Source organism: Pan paniscus, chromosome 1 (assembly GCF_029289425.2).
Source record: "Pan paniscus chromosome 1, NHGRI_mPanPan1-v2.0_pri, whole genome shotgun sequence".
Lineage (NCBI taxonomy): Eukaryota > Metazoa > Chordata > Mammalia > Primates > Hominidae > Pan > Pan paniscus.
Genome location: NC_073249.2, coordinates 4,188,251 through 4,198,261, shown reverse-complemented (window position 1 = coordinate 4,198,261; position 10,011 = coordinate 4,188,251). Strand labels below are relative to the sequence as shown.

The 10,011-nt window shown below is 41.8% G+C and overlaps 1 non-coding gene across 1 annotated transcript; it reads left to right on the top strand.

Moving 5' to 3' along the window:
• Window positions 1–734: 734 nt before the first annotated feature.
• Window positions 735–838, top strand: LOC112438327 (U6 spliceosomal RNA). Its single transcript, XR_003026779.1, has one exon. It is a non-coding gene; the product is annotated as a U6 spliceosomal RNA (small nuclear RNA).
• The last annotated feature ends 9,173 nt before the right edge of the window (window positions 839–10,011 follow it).

Here is a 10,011-nt window from a genome sequence, read left to right as displayed (position 1 = left end):
ATAAAATTCTCCAACCTCCATTTCAGGTTTGTTCTATTCTCTATAGCAGAAAACATGCACACATATATATGCATACATGCATATACATATGCATGCAAATAAATAAACTAAGATGACACATTCTATTTATCTGCAATAGCACCATTTACAAACCTATTAATTTTGAGATTTTGGTACTTATTAGCACGTACTAGATACACTACAACAATATATAGTTCCTCAACATTTTTAGGTGTAAGAGAGAGGATGGTTAATATTTAAAATATTTGGGGTGCAGATACACAGATAACTGCACCCCAAAGATATCTGGTAGATAACTAGAAAGGATGGGGACAGAAGCTATATACCCTCTGTGCTCAGTCAATGTACAGTGGCAGCCTTAGAGAGTTGGGTTAATGCTGCCATTCTGTCATTTGAAACCCCGGGAACTGGTATGCCAGATAAAACTCCAATCACTGTGCCAAGGACTCAGGAAAAGGCGTGGAGCTTAGGTTCTCCCTCAGCCTCCTACTTTTAAACTGTTGTTTGGAGCACACAATTACTTTCTCTCAGTTGCTAGGGTGGGTGCTTCAGCTGTGGGTGTGACTATTTAGGGAGGAAGCCATGAAATGTATATCCTTAAATCACATCGTCTTGTTCCATGTACGTCAAGAAGAGAATGACTGAGGAATGTCTATTATGAACTGGAGTAATGGCACATCACACCAAACAAACTTTCCATGGGATACTAACATAAAAGCAGATCCATTACAAATATAAAAGAAGAATGATACAGAGAAGATCAGCATGGTCCCTGAGCAAGGATGATACATGAATTCATGAAGCTTTCCATATTTTTAAAAACACCAAAACAGGCCGGGGCGGTGGCTCACGCCTGTGATCCCAGCACTTTGGGAGGCCGAGGAGGGTGGATCATCTGAGGTCAGGAGTTCGAGACCATCCTGGTCAACATGGTGAAATCCCCTCTCTACTAAAAATACGAAAAATGAGCCAGGTGCGGTGGCTCACGCCTGTAATCTCAGCACTTTGGGAGGGTGAGGCAGGCGGATCATCTGACTTCAGGGGTTCGAGACCATTCTGGCCAACATGGTGAAACCCTGTCTCTACTAAAAATACAAAAAATTAGCTGGGCGTGGTGGCACGTGCCTGTAATCCTAGCTATTCGGGAGGGTGAGGCAGGAGAATTGCTTGAACCCGGGAAGCAGAGATTGCAGTGAGCCGAGATCGCGCCACTGCACTCCAGCCTGGTCGACAAAGCGAGACTGATTCTGTCTTAAAAAAACAAAACAAAACACTAAAATAACAACAAAAAAAAAACCTACAGAAAGACTTATGACACAATTGATAATTTAGGATCAATAACTTTCTCCTTTTTTTAAAAAAAAAGCTTGAAATATATTTATTTGTAAAACACCATGTGAAATAGAATAATTGAGGATAAAAACACAGGAGAGTGGTTAGCAGCGCAGGTGTTGGAGTCAGGCTACTTGTGTTTGGTCAATACTAACTGCAGGTCTTTGGACAAGAAGTCTCGCTTCTCTAGGTCATGGTGTCCTAAAATGTCCTAGCATACACTTCATAGAGTCATTGTGGCTGTTAAAGTCCTATATGCTAGCCATGATCCTAGCACACAGGATTCTAAACATTAGCTATTACCATTTTCTAGAAGTAACAGAGGCAAGAGATTACTAAATACTTGAGATAAGCGGATTACTGTAATTGAGGACTGATTTTCCTAGAAGCTAAAGAAAAAAAAAGGTTTTACTTTCTGACAAAGAAACAATCAGCATACATCAATGAAGACTGCCCAAACTTAAATAGGAGATTAGTAAAGGAATCTTTGAATACAGGACATTGCATCAAATAGCAGGTATCGCAATGACAGCTTTGCACACCGCAGAAATAATTGTTTACGTGTAGTGCCTGCTGTCCACTCTCTAAAAGAGCTGAGGGGGTAGAGCACTATATTGTAACTCATGTAGAGGAACTGAGACATATGCTCCAAATTCTTTGCCTTCTGACTTCTTATGGTTAGGACACGGAAAAATCCAGAAAACTGAACATATAAAACTTGCAAATGACTGATATCTTAAGTGTATGTTTGGCAGAAGCGGATCATGCTTTATTCATAATTAAGTTATCTAAATTTTTGGCTCAACAAGTATTTGTTTCCGACATTGAACAAAGGTATATGGCTTATAAGGATGAGTAAGACGCATTATTCTTTTTGCCCTTATATGGTCCACATGAGGATTAAAGAAACACCACATGCTGGTCAGGCGCGGTGGCTCACGCCTGTAATCTCAGCACTTTGAGAGGCCGAGATGGGCTGATCACCTGAGGTTGGGAGTTTGAGACCAGCCTGACCAACATGGAGAAACCCCATCTCTACTAATAATACAAAAATTATCCGGGTGTGGTGGCGCATGCCTGTAATCCCAGCTACTGGGGAGGCTGAAGCAGGAGAATCGCTTGAATCTGGGAGGTGGAGGTTGCAGTGAGTCAAGATCGTGCCATTGCACTCCAGCCTGGGCAACCAGAGTGAAACTCTGTCTCTGAAAAAAGAACAAACAAACAAACAAACAAACAAACAAAACATGCTTTAGATACTTGAGGTAAGGGAAGGAAATCTCAAATGGAAATGAGTCAAATTTCTAAGCTGGGCACGGCGGAGCACACCTGTAATCCCAGCACTTTGGGAGGCTAAGGCAGGAGGATCGCTTGAGCCCAGGAGTTCGAGACCAGCCAGGGCAACAGAGTGAAACTCCTGTCTCAATAAAATAAATAAATAAATAATGAAAAAAATGTAAAAAGAAATTTCTGCTGTCCTCCCAGATGGAAGGCCAGTTGGTGCTGCAGGGTATAAGGTTGCCTAAAGATAGAATCATGACAGCATTTTACTTAGGAAAGAGCTATGGATGAACTTGAATACTTGGATAAGTTCATGGTTAATATGTCAGATTACATATGCCACATAATATAAGGAAATTGTTATACCCTGAAAAACGTTAAGACCGGTTAATTCAGCCCTTCTCTTTATTTGCAAGTTGGCCCTGTAGACTTTGTCTAGTTTCAGGAAATGTTGGAGGGATTTTGGAATCAGATTTAATCGCTCCTGGTCTGTGCTACTTAACTTGCAAGCATTTCTCTGATATAGTATTAGGTTGGTGCAAAATTAATTGCGGTTTTTGCCATTACTTTTAATGGCAAAACAACAATTACTTTTGCACCAACCGAATACTTTTCTTATTGTGCTTTCTTTCACCTGTAGAGTCCAAGGTACTTGTTCATTAATTGAGCCAAATTGTTTAGGTTTAAAACAAGAGTTCTGGGACACAGCTCTCTTCGACGTGGAGATGGATGTCTTGGATGGATGAATAAATTAATTAATCCAGTATTTCCTGAATTTTTTCAGTTATACATTATGATATGGTTTGGATTTCTGTCCCCGCCCAAATCTCATGTCGAATTGTAATCCCCCATGTTGGAGGAGGGTCCTGGTGGGAGGTGATGGGATCATGGAGGTGGATTTCCCCCTTGCTGTTCTCGTGATAGTGAGTGAGTTCTCTCGCGATCTGGTTGTTTAAAGGTGTGTAGTCCCTCCCCCTGCTCCCTCTTCCCCTTTCTCCAGCCTCATCACAGGTGCTGCTTCCCCTTCACCCTCTGCCGTGATTGTAAATTTCCTGAGGCCTCCCCAGCCATGCTTCCTGTACAGCCTGTTGGACTGTGAGTCAGTTAAACCTCTTTTCTTTATACATTATCCAGTCTTGGGTAGTTCTTTACAGCAATTCGAGAACGAACTAATACACTTTACTTCTTTTTTCTCTCTCTCTGTCTCCTCCCAGGCTGGAGTGCGGTGGCATGATCATAGCTTACTGCAGCCTCGAACTCCTGGACTCAAGCCACCCTACTGCCTTTGGCCTCCCAAAGCGCTGAGATTACATGTGTAAGCCACTGTACCTAGTCACCCTTTACTTCTGATTTTTGACAGGTCCATGTTACTTGTACTATTAGATACCAACATTTTCTTTAATTTGACATAAATTGTCCAATTTTTAAAACATAGTCTCATCTTAAGCAATGATATTTGTGAAATCTGAGTTTGAGGCAGATTTTTAAATATACCTTAAAATAAAAACAACTATATAAATAAATTAAAATCATGAGCCACATAAAATAGCCTTCCACTCACTTTGGAAAACAAAGTATTAATCAATTAATAAAATTTTGAACTGGAAAGGTCTCTTTTAGATTTTCTAATCCAACTCAGAGTTCCACAGAGATTCAGCCAAAGTCACCAGCTGAGGGAAGAGTTGGGAGTAGAGCCTCAGTCTACAGTTTAGTGTGAAAAGTTTAGGACTTTCTTTACCATGTTTGTTGCAAATTATGCCCCCAACTAGCTGAACAGCTGTTTAAATATAAGCATTCCTATCAAATACAATGATTTTAGTTTGGGTATAAATGGTGCCAAAGTAATTCTTCTGTTGGTAGCTAATAGGTCTGACTGCTTAAGCTCACTAAAATACTTATTTTCTTATTTGCAGAAGCAATAGCTGTCTCTAATTATTTAAAAATTATCAAATAAACTGGATTCAGTGGTGTGTGCCTGTAGTCCCACCTACTCAGGAGGCTGAAGTGGGAGGATTGCCTGAGGCCTGAAGTCCAAGACCACACCCACACATACGTGCGTGCACGGGTGCATGTTATAGAATAAAAAGAATGGGTTACACTAATTCATTCATTTATTTATTTTTTTGAGAGGGGATTCTTGCTCTGTCACTGAGGCTGGAGTGCAATGGTGTGATCTCAGCTCACTGCAACCTCCATCTCCCGGGTTCAAGTGATTCTCTTGCTTCAGCCTCTGGAGTAGCTGGGATTACAAGTGCACACCACCACGCCCAGCTAATTTTTTGTATTTTTAGTAGAGACGGGGTTTTGCCATGTTGGCCTGGCCGATCTCAAACTCCTGACCTCGGGATCGGCCCACCTCGGCCTCCCAAAGTGTTGGGATTACAGGCAAAAGCCACCGTGCCCGGCCTACACTAATTTAAAATGTTACTAATAGGGGAGACCGGTGGGGAGGCAGGCAGAAAGGAGGTATAGGGGAACTCTACATTTTGCTTAATTATTTTGTAAACCTAAATCTGCTCTAAAAATAAAGTCTAATAGTAAAAGCAAAGATAGAATGATATTGAAGCATAGTCCTCTTTAAAAATAGGATTGTGTCTAGCTGAGATCACTCTCTTCTACTTTATCTTAGCAATAGTGTTTTGCTACGGACTATGATGAAGCATTAAGGGCCAGGAGCGGTCAAGGTTGGACAGTTTGGCCCATTTATGGTTTAGTACAGATATGGAGGGCATGTAGGTGTCTAGGCCCTGGACTGGAAGTGAAATTTGCCCTTAACGTTATCAACACAGTGATCCTATTTCACATTTTTGATCCCCAAATTCTTTTTTTTTTTTTTTTGAGACGGAGTCTCCCTCTGTCGCCCAGGCTGGAGTGCAGTGGCACGATCTCGGCTCACTGTAAGCTCCGCCTCCCGGGTTCACGCCATTCTCCTGCCTCAGCCTCCTGAGTAGCTGGGACTACAGGCGCCCACCACCACACCCGGCTAATTTTTTGTATTTTTAGTAGAGACGGAGTTCCACCGTGTTAGCCAGGATGGTCTCAATCTCCTGACCTCATGATCCGCCTGCCTCGGCCTCCCAAAGTGCTGGGATTACAGGCGTGAGCCACCACGCCTGGCTGATCCCCAAATTCTATTAGTGTTATTACTAGGTGATACTTATGGAAAATAGACAATGATTATCCTAAGATTTCAAAGCATAAGTATTAAGTGGTAAAAGTGTCATACCCATTTTAAAGAAAGGGAGGCGTAGAGGTCTAACATTCCTAAATGACACTGGAGCAAAAATAGAAATAAAATCCAGGTGTCTAGGGCCCTGGCTTTCCCATCATTGCTGTTCACTGTTAAAGTGATCATTAAAAAATAACAATACAAAGAAAGACAGGGTCATAGTCTTGTGAGCACTCATATTTTAAAGAGAAAGGCGTTAAAAAGAAGCTATACAGGAGCCTCAATTCTGCATAGGCATGGTTTTTTAAGATCATTTACGGAAGGTTTTGTGTTTGTTGCCATTAGTTTTAAAAGTATTAAATTCTTGGTTATATCCTTTTTTTAAAAAATTGTATTTGCCCTAATCATATAACATGAAAAACATACGATCAACGCAAAAAAAATAAAGTGCTAGGTTTAGTTATTTGGTTTCAAATAAGCCACAACTAGTATGAAATTTCTAGTTAATATTCTACTTAAAGGTCTACAAATTCAAAGGCCTTGAGACCCACTTAAGGCACCGAAATAAAATAACTTAGTGAATAAACTTAGCCAAATTACTTAAATCCCTAATCCCTTGCTTTTTACAAATAGGAATAACTCACCACTTGTCTCCTGGGAAAGATACTATTAGTCTATTCTGATGACACTTCTATGGCATTTTGGATTGCCAGTTGATAATTTTCAAAAAAGGCAGATACGAACCATTGCTGGGTATGCTGTGGCCATGGTGAGGGCATAGTATACATGCTGTATACTATTTGAAGGAGAATGTAGTTTTGGTGGGTGAGTATCTCAAGTTTGTGGGTCATTGTTACCAGCTGTAAAAGGACCTCAGCAACTGCAGAGCAGCTATCATGTTTGTGTACTCCCTGTTGGACCTAGAAGACAGTCCTGCACCTACTAGGTGCTCCAGAAGCATTTTCTGAATGCCGAGTGAATCGTCCCCCTCCAAGACTGGAGAGGGAGGCTAAAATGAACAAGAGCCCCCCCAGGAGTTTGTGCCTGCCTTCCTTTTACTACTTGGTGAGGAAGGATTACGAATATGTAAGAAATGAGAGGCACTAGAGAATGAAGCAAACCCTTCAACAGTTACCCAGCTGTCCCTTGGCCTGACTTCCCCTAGCTCCATGCCCCAAATGCAACTCACTTTTCCCTTCCATCCAAGCCTTCCTAAAAATAACTTCCTTTTCTAACCTCTCACTCCTGTCACCACTATTCATTTCCAAATCTCACACCTTCCCTTACCTCCTTGAAAATATAGTTGACCTGAAAAAAAAAGGCGGGGCGGGGGGGTAAGGGTGGGGGAAGAGTATAGAGAAAAACCCAGCCAAACTGTGAAGATGTTTTACTGTTATGTGTTTGCACTGCATTGCGTAGTGACGTTCTCTGTTGAAAATGGGGCTGCAGATGCTTGTTCTAGGGTAGTTACTAGGTAATGTGGGACTTTAGTAAGGAGTTAGCTTCCAACTCACAAGAATATTTAGTCTCAACTGATTTTTATTCTTAAGCATCTTATTAAGTGTAAGTGTCCATAACCCAGGCCTGCACAGTCAAGGTCAGGTACTGCATTGAGTCATTTTCTGCTCAATTTTTTTCCTTGCCCCACCTCTACTGTAACCTTTTAAAAAAATAAGATACAAGGTTTCACTCTGTCACACAGGTATGCAGTACAGTGGCAAGATCATTAACCTCAAACTCCTGGCCTCAAGCAATCCTCCTGCCTCTCAGCCTCCCAAAGGAGGCATGAGCCACCGTGTCTGGCTCAATTTTCTGCTCAATTTTAAGGCTCAAAATAGTATTGTAATTGCTCATAATATAAAACATAGTACAAATTCACTTTTTACTACTTATCTGCTTGTTGAATGCATATTGCAATTTAAAAATCCACATACTGCCGGGCACAGTGGCTCATGTCTGCAGTCCTAACACTTTGGGAGGCTGAAGAGGGTGGATCACTTGAGGTCAGGAGTTTGAGACCAGCCTGGCCAACATAGCAAAACCCCGTCTCTACTAAAAATACAAAAATTAGCCAGGCATGGTGGCGCATGCCTGTAATCCCAGCTACTTGGGAGGCTGAGGCAGGAGAATCACTTGAACCCAGGAGGCAGAGGTTGCAGTGAGCCGAGATCATGCTACTGCACTCCAGCCTGGGCGAAAGAGAGAGACTCTGTCTCATAATAATAATAATAATAATAACAATAATAAAATAAAAATTAAAATCCACATACTGTATACATATAACTGTTTATTCAGACCCAGGATATTTTTCCTTTGTCCTGTCAGAGCCTCATGGACTACCATTCATCTGGGGAAACTCTGGGAAGGAAAATTAATTATAGTGCTGGCAGCATTGGAATGGTCAGGTGACAGAGGAGCCACGTGTGCCATGTGTCAGGCATATCCTCTTACCATCTCAGAGGGACTCACGAACTTTCTGAATCAGGAGCCATGTTTGTAAAAATTTTCTAACATTCCAGAACCTTTATAATATTTCTGCTTGCTAATTTTATTATCCTATCTCTTTCCCCATAGCTCAGCAGTAAAACTCTTCAAATAAATTTTTTTTAAAAAAGTACATGTTTACATTCAAGGGTAACAAGGAGGGTGGAAGCTAGAATGATTGGGGGACTCTAGCCCCCTTCACAGTGCCCCTCGTCTGTCACCCCATTGGATGGTGTATGCCTCCCTCCGGGGGAGAAAAGCAGGCTAAGCCCCTGGGGCTTGATACACGGAGGAAAAGAAAAAATCCAGAGTAAGATTCTGAGGCACAACCTGGAAGAGACTCTTGGGGCTGAGCAGTAGAGAGGCTTTGCCTTTCAGAGAAGCAATTTGGGGATCTTAACTCTTGGTTTCCTCATGTTTCATATGGAAATATTAGTATATTTCTTACAGGGGTATTGTGATGATTACATAAGATAGTCCATGTAAAATGCTTGACATACTTCCTAGAACACAGTAAATGCTCCAAACATTACCACTATTGGCCCTCGAGTCACTGGAGGGTGACACGGACATAGTCCAGAAAAAGTAAATCAAGGCCTGGTGCGGTGGCTCACACCTGTAATCCCAGCACTTTGGAAGGCCAAGGTGGGTGGATCATTTGAGGCCAGGAGTTCAAGACCAGCCTGGCCAACATGGTGAAACCTCCATCTCTACTGAAAATACAAATATTATCTGGGCGTGGTGGCTGCATGCCTGTAATCCCAGCTACTTGGGAGCCTGAGGTATGAGAATTGCTTGAACCCAGGAGGCAGAGTTTGCAGTGAGCCGAGATGGTGCCAGTGCACTCCAGCCTGGGTGACAGAGTGAGACTGTGTCTCACAAAATTAATAAATAAATTAAAATTAAAATCAAATCAAGCCACAAGTAAGAGAGAACTATAGATTGCCTCCATGTCCACAATGGTGAATCAAGGCCGGACACAGTGGCTCACGCCTGTAATCCCAGCACTGTGGGAGGCTGAGTTGGATGGATCACTTGAGGTCAGGAATTTGAGACCAGCCAGAGCATGGCGGCACACGCTTGTAATTTCTGCTACGCAGGAGGCTGAGGCACAAGAATTGCTTGAACCCAGGAGGCAGAGGTTTCAGTGAGCCGAGATTGCACCACTACACTCTAGCCTGAGTGACAGAGTGAGACTGCCTCAAAAAAACAAAAACAAAAATGGTGACTCATCTTCTTATCTCCATTTTACAGATGGGGAAACTGATGTTACAGAGGGGAAGTAACATGTCCAAAGTCTTCTAGCTAATGAGTAGTGGACTGAGATTCAATCCTGGACCCCTTTACCTCCTAAGACCATTTCCTTGTTCTTCTATACAGCATTATCTCCTGATGTAAATGTTAACATAAATGAAACCTAATTTCAAAGATTTATTTTTGGAGCTGGAACTAACAAAACATTCCAAAATCAATTAGCAGCATATTTTTACACTTTTCCTCTATTTTCACACATGAGGAGGAAGAGGTTGTGTGAGCAATCATAAACACGTATTGAATCTTTGGATCAGCTACCATCCTTCACCTTTAAGGTTTTATTTTCAATAAATAAAGAACAGAGACTTAGCCTGGCAATAAGTGTGCCTGAAAAATGCTGGTTGGGATAGGAAGTGTTTAAGTAATGAATTAAATCGTGACTTGCTGTGTCAAGGTCTGTATTAAAGAGAAAC